The sequence below is a fragment of the Ambystoma mexicanum genome, chromosome 6p, assembly GCF_040938575.1.
Source record: "Ambystoma mexicanum isolate Mex_15411 chromosome 6p, UKY_AmexF1_1, whole genome shotgun sequence".
In the NCBI taxonomy this organism is placed as follows: Eukaryota; Metazoa; Chordata; class Amphibia; order Caudata; family Ambystomatidae; genus Ambystoma; species Ambystoma mexicanum.
Genome location: NC_090935.1, coordinates 329,482,336 through 329,500,619, shown reverse-complemented (window position 1 = coordinate 329,500,619; position 18,284 = coordinate 329,482,336).

Sequence of the window (18,284 nt, the reverse complement as noted above, 5' to 3'; positions counted from 1 at the left end):
TCTTACTGGTCTGTAGATCTGCTGTTGCTCCGAGTTGTGCAGTTTCTGTGAGGTAATTATGTCGGAAGCATAGCTTTGTTGTTTTGGTACATTCCATTTTAGTGCATATGGTTTTGAAATGGATGGTTGATGTTTTAGATATATAGGTTCCACTTCTTATTTATTACTACATAAATGTGTTTGTGTGCTGGTTTTTGAATTTGTACCATGTTCATATGGCATGATATAACAATTTAAGATACCTCCTGAGTTTTTGGGTACTGTTGCTGTTATCAGCGTCTGTCCGTGGACATACGCACAGTCCGCGGACATCAAAATCACTAGCTGGGGGTTCTATGTTCTATGTTACATGTATATAAAGTCTGGGACATTATGGTTAAGTTGCGCTACTAAAAACCTATGAAATTCAGTAAAAAAACTTTAAAGGGACGTTATGGTTAAGTTGCGCTACTAAAAACCTATGAAATTCAGTAAAAATCTTTGTTAAAGTGACGTTATGGTTCCAAGTAAAACCACAAAAAACTGAAATTCACTAGTTATGGTAAGCTAAGCAACCATAACTCACGCCACCATTGTGCATTGCTAAGACTAACACCCAGGACATCAAAGATGACATCACGTGTGCATTTATTTTTCATGAAAAGATTGTACAAGGGATTATTGTTATAATGTTGACAAAAAAGTGTCAAGGGTCATTGGAATAAATATCATGAGCTACTTCCTGCATTAAGCAATGCATTGATATAAATAGCATTCTATTATGAAGTTCTATCCAGTATACTAAGCTACTCATGTAGAAACATAGACATTGTGTGCAGAATACATGATGGAGGTGCAATATTCATAATGTTGCCATGTTGAACAGTGAAATGATAACTGTATTCTTATTAGAGTTTTGCGTACTGTGAAACATGCAATAAGTAGCTAACGAAACCCATTTACTACATAATTGCATTATTACAGACAAAACACAAAGACACAACAACACATACAAATATAAGTATATACAGGGAAAGTGAAGTAAGCAAAAAAGCAGCAGTAGTAGCAGAAAGTTTTCATAACCAAACTGATTATCTTAATGCAGAGAATTGATTGCTCGGCTTCAAAGCTGCTACTTCCCCTATGTATATGTATCACATGATGTGATGCGACCCTAAGGAAAGTAGTGTGAGTACAATGTATACAAATATGAGCATATACAGGGAAAGTACAGTAATAAAAAAACAACAGAACTATCAGAAAGTGCTGATAACCCTACTGATTATCTTCATGCACAGAAAGCATTGCTGTCTTTCAAGCGTGCGTCTTCCCCTATGTATATGTTTCATATGATGTGACTGGACCCTAAGGGAATTACTGTAAGAACATACTTGAAGGATAAGTCTACAAATATAATACTTTTTCAATTTTTTGTTCCTGACTGTTACTGAAGAAAACCATGTGGCCTAGATATGTCAGTAAAGAAAAAAAGGGGGAGCCAGAAATGTGATGTCATCTTTGATGTCCTGGGTGTTAGTCTTAGCAGTGCACCGTGGTGGCACGAGATATGGTTGCTTAGCTTACCATAAGTAGCGAATTCCAGTTTTTTTTTAGTTTTACTTTGAACCATAATGTCCCTTTAACAAAGTTTTTTTTACTGAATATATATATAATACAATTTTATATATAAATTGTTCATTAGGAACTTGCTCCTGTGCAACATGGTTACAGAGAGTGCATGTATGTTTCCACGTATATGTATATGAAATCTGGAAGATGTATAGGTATATTTTTGATTCTAGTACTTGCTGTAAGTACATTAGAAATTCTAGTGGATTGTCCTGTGTGTTTATGGTGAATCTTACCATTCCTGCACAGTAGTCCAATTCTTGCCTTATTCCTAAGACATTGTAAGTGTTGTCAGGATTATTTGTTGCATTTCTATGAAGGAGGAGCATTTTCAAACAAAACTGGTCTGTGCATTCAAGTAAATGTTTTGAACATTTGGTGGCAATTGGAATAGAAGATTGATTGCTACATTTGCATAGCAATTTACACCAGTTGCCTTGGAAAATTTAAATGGACCAGAGAGTTCTGTGTTTTTGTCATTTGCTGGACCTCCACCTATTTTTTTTAGAAGACCTATTTCTTTTGTATGTGCTGTTGGATGTGCATATGTGTTTGCACTACATAGTTTTGTGATTGTGCTACTTGATGGAGTAGCAGCTGTTTTCACTTTCTTTGGTGACACTGTTGGGAGATCTCTTATAAGTTCTGTTTGCATTACTTCTTTTTAAAAGTTTTCCTTTTTGAAGAACAGGGTACATATCGAGAAAGGGTGTGTAGAGTGCACAAAGTATTTTGTACGCTACGATGCAAGGAATGTCAGCCTTTACTTTGTTTGTATCAAAATTGAATAGAAATAGTTCTTCGAGTGCATATAGACGTGACAGTGCTAAGTAACCCATACCTTCTTTGAAGACTGTGCTGCCAATGTCAAAAGTGACTGCATATGCAAGAGACAGAGAGAATTGTTCTCTGTGTAAGTACATGTCTTTGAAAAGAAGGAAATGTGCTGTTGAGCATGTTATTTTAACTGCTGAAAGTTTGTCAAAGTGGATTTTGACAAACTGAATATTGTTATCATGTGGATATGTCTGGAAGCCAAAAACCGTTCCTAGTGCCATTAACTAAACCTTGTTCCACGTCAAGATAACGTTTCAAAATTACTCTACAGTTTAAACACAATGTTAACATTTTCTCCATACCAGCTGTATTGGAGATACAGTTCTCTAAGCTATTCAGTCATGCTGTTGCTTGTTGACACATAGGATGTACCATGCTGTGCACTTCCAGTTTGTCTGTGGAGTTAATATGCACTATTGGTTGCATTTCCTTTTTTTAACTTTGTCTCATTGAATTGTGTACAGCTTGCTAAGTTTGGCATTAAGGACATACATTTCACATTTTTGTGTGCTAATTGTTCCATGACATCAGGACCAGATGTGTCATGCCACTATATCTCATGGATGCGTTTACAATGTAAGATAGATTGTGCATCTTTAGAAAGAAGACCAATCCAGATGCTTTTTAAAATGTTAACATTGAGGTCTGTAGACTGATGCATGGTTTGAGTTAATTCTCTGCATTGGAAATGTTGCCAGAGATTTACATTTCCCATGCTGCCAAGTATGTTACGGCACTGTGTGTGTCCTAAAGTTTTAAAAATAAGTGAATCGTTCACTGGTGTTAATTGTAGGAGACCTCCAAAAACAATAAAGTGTTTTTCTCCAAAGATTCCTTTGTAGTCTGTTTTAAGGACCTCTTGCAATCAGAGTTGAAACAAAGCCAACATTAGGTTGGAGACCATGCTCACCTCATCTATTAGGAGCATTTTCATTTGTTTCAGAATTCTGCGTAGCTCCATAGCAGCTTCTGTTGAAAGTTTGTAGTACTCTAATTTGTTTTGGTGTTCTACTGGATGAAGCAGTAGTTGGTGAAAAGTAACACCTTCTATTTTGTAGGCAGCTAAACCTGTGGGGGCTGAAAGCTTGTTGTTTGTTCATTTTTGAAGGAATTAGCTGATGATTTTTATCAAGAATGTTTTACCTGGCCCAGCTTTACCACTTACATCGAGAAGTACAGGTTTTGTAATTTTGATAGCTACACGTTTTCATGCTGCAAACCATGTTCAATTTCTTTAGTTATGTCTAGGAAAATGCTACGTTGGTCATCATTGAGTTGTGATTTCAACAGAGTGGCTCTCCACGTGGTTCTTGCCTTCCTGTAACGGAAGGTTGACTGCCCTCAGGATTGTCTTGATTTAGTTGTGCTTGAACTGCTTCCTCTTGTTGACGTTCATTGTTCAACATGATTTTGTACTGCTTGAAATTGATATTTGTTATACTGCTTTCATTTGCATAGAAAGCACCTTCAAATGAATAATGGGTGCCTAATAAATCTTCTTCTTTTCCCCATGGTTTAAAAAGTTAGAGTAGGGAAATGTAGTAAAGTTCTCTACGTTGAGGAGTTTTAAGTGGTACCTTTATATGATTAATTAGGCCAGGTTTGGTAAGTTTAACAGGGCTGTCTTCACAAATTTTGACTACATATTTACCTTTCTTTTCATCAGGTTTAATATTAATCTTGCACAAGAAATGTGGGCTATGTGGTATAGGCACATGTTTTGCAAAGCAGTACCTATGTTTGGGTAGTATGTGTCTAATACATTTTTTGTCAAAATGTCCTGGCTGTTGGGATCATTTTGGGCTATTGTTTCTATGTCTTGGTATGATTTCAGCACTCTTTTTCTGGATGCAGCAGGACCAAGGTTTAGCCAGACTATGGGGGTCATTACGAGGTTGAAGGTAAGTAACTGTCCTTACCAGCATGGAGAAAATACTGTGTCCGTGTAGCAAAGAGCCCACTATTAGAGGGATATTATGAGTTTGCGGGCATAACGACCTTACCGCCATGCCGCTAAAGACCCAGAAATTGCCCTTAGCAGCATTGAGGGATGCACAGATAGCACCACCGCCATCCATGGTTCCGGCATTAGCGGCCACAGCTATCAGCGGTGTCTGCTAATAGCGGTCACCGCTAGTAGCGGTGACCGTAAATAAGCGGAACCGGAAGTAGCGTCATCGCACAGGAACGGGTAAGAGCACGGCGGCCATCTTTAAAAACCCAATCCATTGCCATCCTCAGCACCCAGGATCCACATCACCACTACACCTGTCCCAAAATCAACCAACAGCATATTAGAATGCCCATGACACTGAAAAAAGGAGCTCAACATACTCGCAGACACCTTGCCCGAAAATGGGGAGGTTGTTTTTTCAAATGATATGTGTCGACCTGCACTGTTGCGCAAGAAAGAGATCTGGGTGGAGGTGGCGCGTAAAGTTAGTGAATTTGGGACCACCCCACTCACAGTAAAAGATGTCCGGAAGCGCTGGGATGACCTGCGCCTATGCGTTTGAAACATCATCGCAGCAAACCGTAGCCAGGCAATGGCAACAGGTGGGCGGAGGTGCCTCACCCATTAAAATGACTCGCTGGGAGGAGACATGTGCAAGCACCATTGGAATGGAGGCAATCGAGGGAGTGGGGGATATGGAGCATGGAGCCCCGTCATCGGCTGATGCAGGTAAGTGTCCCAAATAAACCACTGCAATGTAAACCATGATGATGTCCCTCCGAACTGACAGTGAAATGATGCAATGCAAGGGCCCCCAGACACATGTACGCAACCCTGCCTGCAGGCAGTGCACAACACCATCTCGTCCACATGCATGATGCACCCCATACATGTGTCAGCCCAGATGCATCCCTGCATGACCCACCCATAAGGCAAACAACCCGTATGTCACTACTCCAACGCCAAATACCTGCCATTCCATAGAACTGTAGCTACCTCAATGCATACCAGATGCACGTAGACCCATCACAGATGCTGTCCCTTTCTTGGTCCCTCACAGGCACACAATCTGACAGTGATGATCAGGACCCCATGGATCAGCCCGCGACACCAGTGAAGAAGTCCAGGGGCACAGAGGAAGCAAACAGGCCCTCAACATCAAGGGGAAGAGTGAAACCAGGACTACCTCACAAGCCCAACACAACCCACAAAGCTACAGAACCAATGTGCAAAAGGGCCACCACCACAGCCCCCACACCAGCCACCACCACACAGGAGCCAGTGGCTGAAGGCTCTGTTTCCCCTGCCAGCAGTACTATCGGAGAGGCAGCTGCCACGGCACTCATGTCAGATGATGATACACATAGTCCGACACCCGGAAAACCTACTGCAAAAGGCCCCCTGCAGTCACCGGACCTCTACCCACCCAGCATACACAATGCCAGCAGCCATGAGCTGTCTGCTGTGGAGTCATGGCCAGGGAGCTCCAGCCCCACGGTGTGCATGCATGATGCAGCAACCATGTCGCATGCAGCTTCGACATCCACCGGTGTCCGGGATAGGCAAGAGGGAATCACGGTCATCCAACAGCACCAGGAGGATCTGACAGCGCTGGGGAACCAGCACATCATTGAAAGTGGCCAGGAAAGGGAGGAATTCAGGGAATGTGCACCGTCCCTCAAAGCTGCCATTGAGTCAACTTCCACAAACATATGCAACGAATTGGCGGCTCTGAGGCAGGTCCTCACCCGCATGGTGGAAGCCTTGGAGGCCCTGTGTCCCGCACAGGTGATCTAACAACCAGGCACCTCCTCGAATGCTAGCTCCACACTGCGTAGGTCTGTGTGGAACTTGCGCAGGTCAGACAGGGGTCCACCCGATGCTGGCAGTGGACAAGGGGTGTAGGTGCAGCCTGCCATTCCGAACTATTGCAGACTAATGGTGCATGCAAGTGCACACCATGTGTGGGGAAGTTGAGGGGGGATGGGGGAATGGGTGTGTGGGGAAGTTGAGGGGGGAGGGGTGAGAGGGTGTGTGGGGAAGTTAAGGGGGAAAGGGGAGAGGGTGTGTGGGGAAGTTGAGGGGGGAGGGGAGGGAGGAGAGGGTGTTTGGGGAAATTGAGGGGGGAGGAGGAGGGGGGAAAGGGTGTGTGGGATGGATGGCTTGTGCACATTCATTGTTCTTTATGTTCAATACACCTGTCGTGATATGGGAATTCACATAACCGGACATTGCTTATTGTGTACGTGTGCTTTATTGGTGAACAGTGTACAGTGTCCATGTCCCCGACACAACCAGTGCCCTGAGTCCCACCTCCATGGCACACTCCGCATCCATGTGTGTTAGAAACATTGGTTAATCAAAGTCTGGCGCACAACACGCCCCTCTTGTGCATCGCTAGCTCCCCGATGTGCAGCCCCATTTCCTCCCTCCTCATCCCCCTCGTCAGGTGGTTGCAGTTCAACGTCAGGGGGCAGAGGCACATTCTGTCTGATGCACATATTGTATGACACACGCCATGATGATCTTGCCCACCTTCTCATGCCCGTACAGGAGAGCCCCACCAGACCTGCTGAGGCAGCGAAAACGTGCCTTCAAAATTCCAAATGTCTGCTCGATCACCACTCGGGTACGTGTATGTGCACGATTGTAGTCCTCTTCGTGCCTGTTCTGTGGGTTCCAGACAGGGGTAAGGAGCCACCTCTTCAAGGGATAGCCAGCATCACCTGCATGTGTGCAACAATGGTTATGTGTAAGTGATTACATCAAATGGGACCTATATCAATGACACAATAGCATGCATTTATTTCCTGCTTGCATCCACATATCCATGCATGAATAGAAGTACTCAAAGTAACTGCAATGTGTGAATTCATATGATCGACAGGTGTGCGTGACATCGTCTAGTGGGCGCAGGGGTGTGCTATTCCTTATGAGTGCTCATACACTGTGGTTGCCCCCGCCGGTTGTTCCCATGATCTAGGTGATGTGTAGTTAATTGTATGCTTTTATCCTTTCACATATTGAAGCCAGACCCTTGATGATCAGACTTTCCACGCCTGATGTAGCCATGCTGGTATGCTGGACCTCTGTGGTGGTGTAGGAGTGAGAATCTGTATTTTGGCCTCATGTGACTCCTTTGTACGCACTAATGAACACATGTCCATTGTGATGTTATTCGGTCATATGCATTGGCCATTCTAACTGCATGTTGCTGCATTGTGTTGCAGAGGCTACGGTCTGATTATGTGCAGTGTGCACATTGATGGCTATGGAATGGTTGCAGCACTGCCTCATTTTCATAGTAGTGCAGCTTACGTCTTCCATTTAGGTGTCAGGTGTCAGGTCCAGTCTGGCCAGCTTTGTGTTATGAGCATGGTCCATCCTCTCAGCTAATCTCAGCCAGGTGAAGTATGCATCCCCCCCCTCTCAGCCAGGTGAAGTATGCATCTCTCCCCCATCTCAGCCAGGTGAAGTATGCATCTCTCCCCCCCATCTCCCCATCTCAGCCAGGTGAAGTATGCATCTCCCCCCCCCTTCCATTTAGGTGTCAGGTGTCAGGTCCAGTCTGGCCAGCTTTGTGTTATGAGCATGGTCCATCCTCTCAGCTAATCTCAGCCAGGTGAAGTATGCATCCCTCCCCCCATCTCAGCCAGGTGAAGTATGCATCTATCCCCCCATCTCAGCCAGGTGAAGTATGCTTATCCCCCCATCATCTCACCCAGGTGAAGTATGCATCTCTCCCCCAAATCATCTCCCCACATCACACTGCCATGAGCTTGACATGCAACTCACCGAGTAGCCAGGATCGTTGCCCTGCGTGTCGCTCCATGTAGCGTGGTATCGTGGAGTTCCGCATGACCATTGAATCATGGGGTGATGCAGGAAATCGGGCACAACAATGTGATCAACAGTGACCTTGTTTGAGTCACATACCATTTGCACGTTGAAGGAGTGGTATAACTTACGGTTGCGGTACACTACCTCCATGGCATGTGGGACCACCAATTCAACATGGGTGCAGTCGATGGCACCGATGCAACCTGGGAAGCCTGCCAGTGAATGAAAGCCAACTTTGGTGTTGGAGATCTCCTGGGCAGTCCGTGGTAGGAATATGTGGTCACCTGTGTGCTTCAGGAGGGCATTGAGCACTTGGTTCAGCGTCCGTGAGAATAATGGCTGTGATATGCTATGCATCTGCCCTACTGTGTGCTGGTAGGTGCCTGTGGCCAAGAAGTGGAGCACAGACACCACCTTCAGTAGAGGATGTCTATGAGGCTGGCAATGTCGTTATGTATCATGTCCACAATGGTTGTGATGGTGTCCCGGTCCAGACAGTACAGGGTGTGGATCTGCTCAGGGGTTAGGCTGAATGGACTGGCTCTGATTCGAGGGATTGGGGGCTGCCCCAGCATTGCTATTAGTATTGGAATCATTTTGCTGTGTGACTGGGTGAGGGTAGGGGTGGGGTGTGCTCCTTTTGTGCTGGCCCAGTCTACATTGCCTCCACCTGTGATGATTGTGTGCACCTGTGGCAGTTGGGAACACTGCACATGGCCGTTTACGGGTGGATTGCAATGCCGGTATTTACTCAATGCCGGTAATGTACTTTTCGGGCTTCAGTAGGCTGTTATTTGCATGTCCGCCTGACTTGTGTTCAGCTCCTGTTTACGCCATGCCGCTATTCCCGGCATGTAGGGTTGCATACCAGCGCCAATGCCGCTAGTAGAGGGACCGTTATTTACGGTGCCGCTAATAGCGGGTTGGCGGGTCGTAATGGACCGGAGCGGTATTGTTTTTCCCTTACCTCCAACCTTGTAATGACCCCCCATGTGTTCAGATTTGCCATATAAGGCTGTGCCTGTTAAATGGTCTGCAGCTTTATTGCATCCACATTCTCTATGGGACAGTATTGTTATGCCAAAGCTGTCCAATTTTTGTGACAGTGTTTTGTCAGATGATATGTCATCCCAGAGGTCTTTCAGCTCTGTTTTCTCAGCTTTGATTAGGTAGGCTGTGACATATTGTGCAACAGCAGTGGAATTATCTGCAATGTATTTTTTATCTATGTTTGCATTCCACAAGATTACAATGATTGCATTGTAATTATTGAAGTACTTTGAAGCTTTGTTTCTTTTAATGCAGTATGTGTTTTTAGGCGATTTGCCTTTTACACTGTGTCTAACAGAAGCCAAGAAGCTGTTTACTTGTCCTTTTGCTGAAACTGGTCTAGGGAAACCAAAGCAGCATTTGTTTTTATATCTGTGTTGACAATATTTGCCACATTATGTCATTGGAAGCATAACATTTGTGTATATATCTCACTATGTGTGCTTTCTGCAGGTTACATATTTGTGAATGAACTTTAAAACAGTGGCATCGCTGTCCTGACCAAATTTAGGAGCATCTTCAAAAGCATGTGGATATGCGGTGCTCCTCTGGATTGAGATTCTTTTCACCAAAAGAAGTGTTGCACTTCTCAGAGGGGAGGAATTGTTTTATTACAGATGAAGTGCAGCATGGCAGTAAAGCAGTGGTGAAAGTATCTTGATCCATTTACAGGGTCAAGAGAGCAGAGTTCCCCTGGAGTTTTTGTGTCTATCCCTTCTTTGTTTTGGTTTGCTATGCGTAGGAAGTCGTGCAAGTCCTCCCATGCATATTCTGTACAACTTAAAGTGACAAACCTTGTGGGTGGGCCAAGTTTCCGTAGCATACACCATACATCAGCGTGACATCGGAACCAGTATCCTTTTGTACCATGCATGTTTGCCAAGAGATTTGTGATACTTGACTGCAAAACTTAATCTTTGTCTTTTATCTTTTGAAGTAGTTGGATAGCAGACATGTTTTAAAAATTGGAACCTGTTTTCAATGTGTGTGCAACTCCAGAACATAAAGTTGCTAGTTCACTTTCAAACAAGAGGTGGAATATGTATTCAACTTTTTGTCTGAATCTGGGGTCTTCAGAATACTTTTGTAAAGAGCGGTACTCTAATGCTGTTATTTGTGCGCATCTTCCATCATACTTTCCCCCTTTTCTAGTAGGAAATAGTGAAGGAAAGGCTCATGCTTCTACACATGTTTCCCATATGCTGATTGGAGATTCTTTGGCTTGACACATTTGATATGTTTCTAGTGCATTGTCTATAGTGTCTCTGGAGTGCAGTGGGTGAATTGTATACTGGTTTAAAATATTGGATGCCGCAATAGGATCTACAAGTTCAAATTGGCCAGTTGCTGATGAATCCTGAATTATTTTGGTGGTTTCCCATTTTGTTCAATGTTTATTTCTTTGTAGTACTCATTGTTCTCTTTAACCCTTAAGTGCCAAGGACGAGGTATCTCATCCTTGGGATTACCTCCCTGTTGCCAAGGACAAGATACCTCGTCCTTGACACTTAATGGGTAAATGAAACAGAAAACATTAGAAGGCATTGAAGGCGAAATAACAGAATCATCAAAAAAGGCCTTGGCACTGGGGGGGGAGGGGACCCATGGCAATTAAATGGTTAAGATATTGCAGGGCTTCTCTAACTTTGTTTAAGTCTATTAGTTGTCATCAATGTTTTTTGTCTTTCGTTGGTACACCATTCACTAGGATAATCAAAGACTGATCTATTAGCTGTTGCACTCCTAGAGGGTCTACATTTTCCCTGAGGGTCTTTACGATCTAATTGCAAAGAAACTACTTTGCCATAAATGCCTTTCAGTAATTCAGAAGGAGACAACTTGAATATTTTGGGTTGGAGGTGTATTATAGCTTCAAATGGGTGTACAGTTTGGATCATAATGCTCTCATACAAATTAAGATGTTGGACAGGTTTTGGAAGTGGGAATATTTCCAAGTTATTAATGATAGCCAGTGAAGGCATTTGGTTATTATCAATAATTGTATTACAGTATGTGCAAAGTATTGAGGGATTAGTAATTTTGTATTTGTTTTCTGCTATAACATAGAGAGCTAATTGGAACCACTGGGATTCCTCATTGTCTTCTATTTTGTACGCTATATCTACAGTTTTGGTGCTCTTTGTATAAAAGGTTCTGCAACAACCCACACATACTTGGTTTGGTACTTCAGCAGTTGTACGTGTTTATTAGAAGAATGCAATTGTAAGGTTTTCGCTACTCTTTTCTACAGTTACTGGATTTTCTAAGTTAATATTTGCTTTGGATTTGGTCTATTTCTTAAAGGAATACTTTGGCTGTGCCATGTAGAAGAATGTTTTTAAAATGTTATTAAAATGTTGCAGTACTAAAGCAGGACTCATAGCATAGTACAGTCTCTGGACAATATTCCGTAGTGTGGAATCGTGTGTTGCCAACATTTTCATGTGGTGGAAGGTGCTTTTGCAAGCAGGTCCTGAAATGTGGGCTAATGAATGTTATCGGAGTCCAGTGTCACTGCAGATTGGACAGGAGTCCATGGTTTGCCAAGTTCTTATTACAATGTTCTCTTTTACTTTCAAATAGTGATTCCGGAATTGGCATAACGCTTTGAAGGATTGCTTCTGTATGTTACACATTGAGGTGCAGGGCCATTTGTAGACTAGACGTATTGGTTCGGTGGATTGGAGAGTTGATTGTAAGTTTGTTGGGGACATTTTTTCAATGAGGGTTTCTTCAGCCATAATGGTGTAGTCTACCATGTTATACCCTTAGCCACTGCTATGTATGGCAATTGAGTTTTTCTGCTCTTGTTTGTATGCCTTTTTGATTGAAATATGGTTCTGTGCTGGTTGTGTGAATCCACTCACCTGCACAGAAGTTTGCAATGGTATCTCTGTTGACATTGCACATGTTTCAAAGTACTTTTTGTAGTTTACTGATCAATTTTGTTAGTGGTTTAATCCTGGTTAAAATTAAAATAAACAATTTACTTTTGAGGAGCATTCACTGTCAATGAGAGCTTTAAGGATTAGTTTTCTGTGGTCATTTTTAAGGGTTGAGCGTGATTTCTCTGCTGTTTTTATAAGATTGTGAAGTACTCTACGGTGGAAACTTTTTTGTAAAATTTCTTTTTTGGAATGCTTAACTGTGGCTACGTTAACATTGGTAGATGTAGTGCTAGCAATATTAGTACTTTTACTCTTCTTAATACATTTCTTTTTCTTTCTACTTTTTGGAATAGGAGCCATCTTTTTTTACTGCTAGCTGGTTCAGTTTTGTTGATGGTCTGTATTAGCTGTTTCATTTGAACATTTGCTATAAATTCGGCAAGAGGTGGATGTGTATTTTGCATGCTTTTAGTTTTATCTGCTCTATTTCTTCTTTAGGCCTCATTACAAGTAGGGCGCAAAGGGATACTGGGCACCAGTAATGACACCGGTGCCAGTAATCCCTTTGCGCCCTATTACGAGTTCCCTTTGTGTGTCCTTCCAGGCGTTAAGGACAGGACCCACAAAGGGACACCGGGGTCAATAACGGTACCGTAATTTACCGTACCATTATTGCCGCCTTCCCATTGAGCCCTATGGGGGCTCAAATGGGAATGGGGAATGGCCCTCCGACCTCGGAATGGACCGGTAATTACTCCATTCAGCATGCCGTAGTCGGAATGATTTTGGAGGCAGCCATGCCGCAAATAGTTGCGTGGTTACCTCGAAAGTTGGAATGAGGCTCTTTGTTTTCTACTGAGTTGATTTTTGGTAAGCATGCTGTTCCATCTGTTGGAGAAAAAAGGAAAGTGTGGGTTTGAAAGTTGAGCAATGTATTTGCATACATTGTGAATGAGTGTGTGACTATCAGGGCAGTCATAAATAGAAGGATGTGTGATTGTGCAATGGACTGTTAGTTCTGGTTGGGAAGGTTATAATATTAGCTGTATTTGTAGATGTTTGAGAGGATTGGTTCAGTGTGTATGACAGTGTACTGTGCAGGAATACGTAAGGACATTATGATGTTTTTATGATACTAGTTGGTGTTACCATACTGGTGTTCAGTTGAGAACAGAAAGAGTGTACCTGCTGAGGTGCAATGACTAAGAGTGAAGTCGATTCTGTTGGTTTGGATATAGTTTTGTACAATATGGTTACACTGCTCTGTATGAGTAAAAGAAAGAATACTAGTACACTACTGCACTTACTTTGTAGGATGTGATGAGTAGTTTTCTTCCTGTTCTTATCTTCTAGGGGAGACGTTGCTGTTTTTCTGGAGGCTGTTGTTCACTGCAATTGGGAAAGAAGACAATTAGTGGGTATGTGTGGTAATGGACAAATAATTGTAGTCCAAGAAGTCATTGTTGTACAGTGTAGGAGGAGTTGTTGGGAAGAAGAGTTAGTAACATTGCACGTGACGAGTATGGTTGTAACACTGCTGTTGTTGCAGATGGGCTGACACCAGATTCCTAATAACTGTTTGGCAGCTGCCTTCCCAGTGTCACTAGGACATTACAGGTAATGTTGGCTTGGAATTTCAGGTAGTGGAAAATGTTAGTTTCTATTTTTCTGCAGTTGCATCACATTTTATGGCAATGGGGGCATGGGAGCACCAGCAGCGTTGGTATTGGGGCCAGTGTTTCCGTGATAAGTATGCCCTATTGGGCTGGAGTTTTGAAAGTGTTAGAGTTGTTTTTGCACTCTTTGTATTAGAAATGGAGTACTGCGAGTGCTAGTATGCTGAGAAAAATGAAGATGCAAGAAGCATGTACAGATTAGAAAGGAGAATATTAGTGTGTGCAAATTCATTAGCTTTCCCACACAAGCATGCTTGGTATGTGAGTGCTATTGCAATATGTTGGAGAAATCGTTTCCATTTTCTTCCATTCATTTACTAAAAATTACACACAGCACTGTTGTAAATGTGCACATGCATTTATTATGTTTCCTTCAAATGGTGTTGCAATTAACACTTTTAAAGACATTGGATTCTGTCATTTTTCAATCCATGCACATGGTATACTTTCCTAACATACATCCAGTTTTCTTTTTGCATGTGCATTGTGGGAGTTTTAGGGTAGCTTTGTTAGTGGGAGAAGTGGTTTTAAAAGTGACAGAATGAAAGAAAAAAAACAGTTTGCTCATTAGAATGGGTAATGTGGGCAAGCATTGCATGTTGTGGGAAAATATTGTGTCACATAGGATATGGCACTTAAACATGCTGTGAAAATGGTTGCAATGTGGTATTTCTTTCTTTTACAAAATAATCACAGAGAGTGATGCTGGAATTAAAATATATTTTTTTAAACTGTTATGAAAGTGCTCATTAATAGAAACCTTTCTAAGCACACAACATTGTAAGTAACTGCCACTTCATGTCAGGAGATGGGACACATGCGTAGGTTATGTAGGGTAAGTAGAAGGAACCCTGTTGACATGCATTTGTAAAAGAGTTGGACATTTTGTTTACACAATATATGCATATCTGTAGTTTGTGTTGATGGATGCAGATGTGGATGATTCTGGAAGTAGAAATGTTGGCGAGTTTTAGAATACATTTTGATGGAGTTGCTTGGGAACACCAGGGGACCTGTACTCTGAGTGTTGCACAGTACATCTGAAGTGTTGAGCTGAGATGAGAGAGTTATATTTATAAAGCACACAGCAGCCGTCAGGCATCGTGGTGCTTTTACAAGAATACTTTCTTAGTTACATTACAAGAATACTTTCTTAGTTACATTGCAAGAGTACTTTCTTAGTTACGCTACAGGAATACTTTGTAAGTTACATTACAAGAATAGTTTCACAGTTATATTACAGGAGAACTTAGTTACATTACAAGGATATTTTCTTAGTTACATCACAAGAATATTCTCTTAGTTATGCTACAAGAATACTTTCTAAGTTACTTTACAAGAATATTTTCTTAGTTCTATTACAAAAGTAGCTACTTGGTTACATTACAAAGATACTTTCTTAGTTACATTACAAGATGCTTTATTAGTTCCATATGCAACAGTCGCAGTCAACGTGCAGGCATTTACATTAACTGCACTAATAGCACACAGTGACACAGAGGATGTAGAGTTCTTGGATGTCGTTGGTGTATGGGTGTGTGACTGCGTAACATTAGCCAATGAGGGAGTGCTGCAAAGAGTGACATGGTAAGGGAAGAAGGGCTGCCCCTGTGTTACGGGGTCCGCGGACAATGCGGTAGTCCACGGACAGGGCATGCCACATCCAGGTCTTCTCAGCATGCCTGGCATGAACAATGGGAATGTGGGGATTAGCCATTCAGGTGTTCAGGTTGTGCTTTATAGGAAGAGATGGTAATACTTTTTTCATTGCTGTGTGTAGTGAAGATAGCTGGTGTTAGAGAGATGTAGAGAGTTAATGGGCCTCATTCCGAGTATGGCGGTAAGGGATACCGGTCACCGTTAACGAGACCAGTGCCGGTAATCCCTTACCGCCACATTCTGAGTTCCCTTTGCGCCCTCGTCCTTAACGCCTGCTTTTAGTAGGCGTTAGGGACGAGGGCGCAAAGGGGCTTTTTAGCCAATAACGGTGACCGTAAAGTACGGTCACCATTATTTGCAATTTCCCCATTCCCATTGAGTCCTATGGGGGCTCATTTGGGAATGGGGAAGAACCCTGGGGAATGGGAAATTTCCGCCCTGGTCAACTCGGAATAGGGCAGTAATTTCCCATTCCACCAGGGCGGTGCCGGTACGGGTCCGGTGCTGACCAAGGCGCTACTACCGCCATTGGTTAGCGCCGGACTCAGAATGATGCCCAATGTGTGGATGGTGGGAGATTCCTTTGTGAGCGATCTGCGGAGGTATGCAGAGGGAAGTGGAATTTCTGCCAATCTTAGATTTGAGGGAGTGGAGGCTTTGTGGTGTGGTGTGCCTGGCCGAACTTCGTAAGGAGTGCTTGCACTTTGCAGAGATACAGCCACTTTCAGTACTCCTGATGTTCTATTGGTGCACTGTGGAGGAGTGCATTTGGGTTATATCACTGCTGGAGTTTGCTCAGTGCACTGAAGAACTTGGTGAAGGAACTGATGCTGCCTTTTCCCAGTGCAAAGGTGGTTTTCTCACACATACCGCCTAGAGCAGTATGTAACAAGCCCAATGTCTTCTATCCTGAGCTAGATGCTGGAAGGTGTCTTGTGAACAGAGGCATGTCTTCTTTTTTGTGTCATGCTGGGATGTTCTCTTTTCAGAAAGAGAACATTCATTTTCTGAAGGTGAACTTTTTTAGTGCAGATGGCATTTCTTTGTCCAACATTGGAAATGCAATTTTCCTTTACAATTTAAGGGATGCTTTGAAAAGGTTCATGTAAGCCTGTAAGGAAGAAAAGAAGAGAAAAGCAAAAAAAATAAAGATGTTTGTTTACATGCACCTTCAAAAAAAAGAAATCGCTCTTTTCAGAGCCACCACTAAAGAGGAAATCTCCTACCCTTATATTTCTCTCCCCACCCCCTTGAATTGGACAATTTATTTGCAGACACCGCAGTAGTCTGCAGATAGCATGTGCCGCATCCAGGGTTTATGACGATGGCAGGCATGGAAATGGGACTATGGAGCCCAGAGATTGCCCAATTAGGTTTCCTGGGTGTGGTATGCAAGGAGAGAGTGTGGCAGAAGGTATTTCTGCTGAAAGCAGTGTAAATCGCTATGGCTATAGCTGTGTCTTTCAAGAAGCAGAGTGTGCGGATTTTGGGGGACTCGTGGATCCATTGGTTGCAGGTATATGCAGAGCACTGTGGAGTGGCTGCACATTTTACATTTGATCATGTTGATGTGGTATCGAGTGCTCAGCATGAAGTGGGTGGACTTGCTCCCACTTTGTGCCACCTTGGCAACGCGCACCATCCAGCCATTATTATTGGTCATTGTGGAGAGGAACAGTTTAGGCTATATAACTGGAATGTCACTGCAGTTTGCAATGAAGGAGACATTTGGGATAATGATGGACATGTTTCCAAACTCCAGAGTCATTGTTTCCTGCATTGGCCAGAGACAGATGTGGATGGGCTCCAGTTCATTTGGTCCGAAAAATGGAGAAAGCAAGGTGCAATGTCAAGAAGGTTGTTTGTGTTTGTGTGATGTTGGCATGACGTCTTTCCATAATGAAAATATTACATTTCCGAGCACAAATTCTTTTTCACAGAGATGGAGTACATCTTACTGATGCTGGTAATCAGCTTTTATTGCAAAATATCCTAAATGCTTTGCAACCCTATTTGCAAATATAGCAAGCGTTTTGCAGTAGGTGTTGTCTACTTAACTTTAAAACTTGAAATGAATCTTCCAAAAACAATAAAACAAAAAAAATGCACTTTTCAGAGCCACCACTTTCTCACGAAAAGAGTGCAATGGTTTAGAACTGCCACCACCTACATTTTTTAGATGTCCACAGACTACCACGCTGTCTGCAGACTTTGCAGTCTGCATAGGGGCCTACAATTCTTTTTGGTACTTCTATTTTTGAACTGTGAAAGGTGGCTCTGAAAAGAGCCGTTTTATTTTTGATTTTTGTGTTTGTTAAAATTTGTTTGCCTTTTTTAGACACGACACAGAAGGGATGGAAGGGAAGGGAGGGTAAGAAAGGGGCACCAACTACAGAGACAAAGGAGAAGGTGGAAAGAGGAAAATGTTGGGTGGGCCTTATTTAGGTAGGGGGCATTTTTTCTTGTGCTCCCGGACCATAGCCTCGAAAGGACTTCAAAATTGTTCCCCCCTGCAGAGTACTGCATCACAGTATATAATTAATTTTTTTTTTTTTTATTACTTGTATCTAATCAAGGGTAAAATGATTTTTACAAGAAGTTGTTAATTACAGTTGATGTACGTCAAAAGAAGAGTGCGCAAAGGTAAGTCTCAAAGTATTAAATTCAGAGATGTTCTCAAAATTGAACAGAGAGGCAATCCTCTCTCATTAGAAAAAAAAATGTCCATTGAACATCCAAGACCGGCCGGTCGCTTTAAGTTGCGCCGCCGAG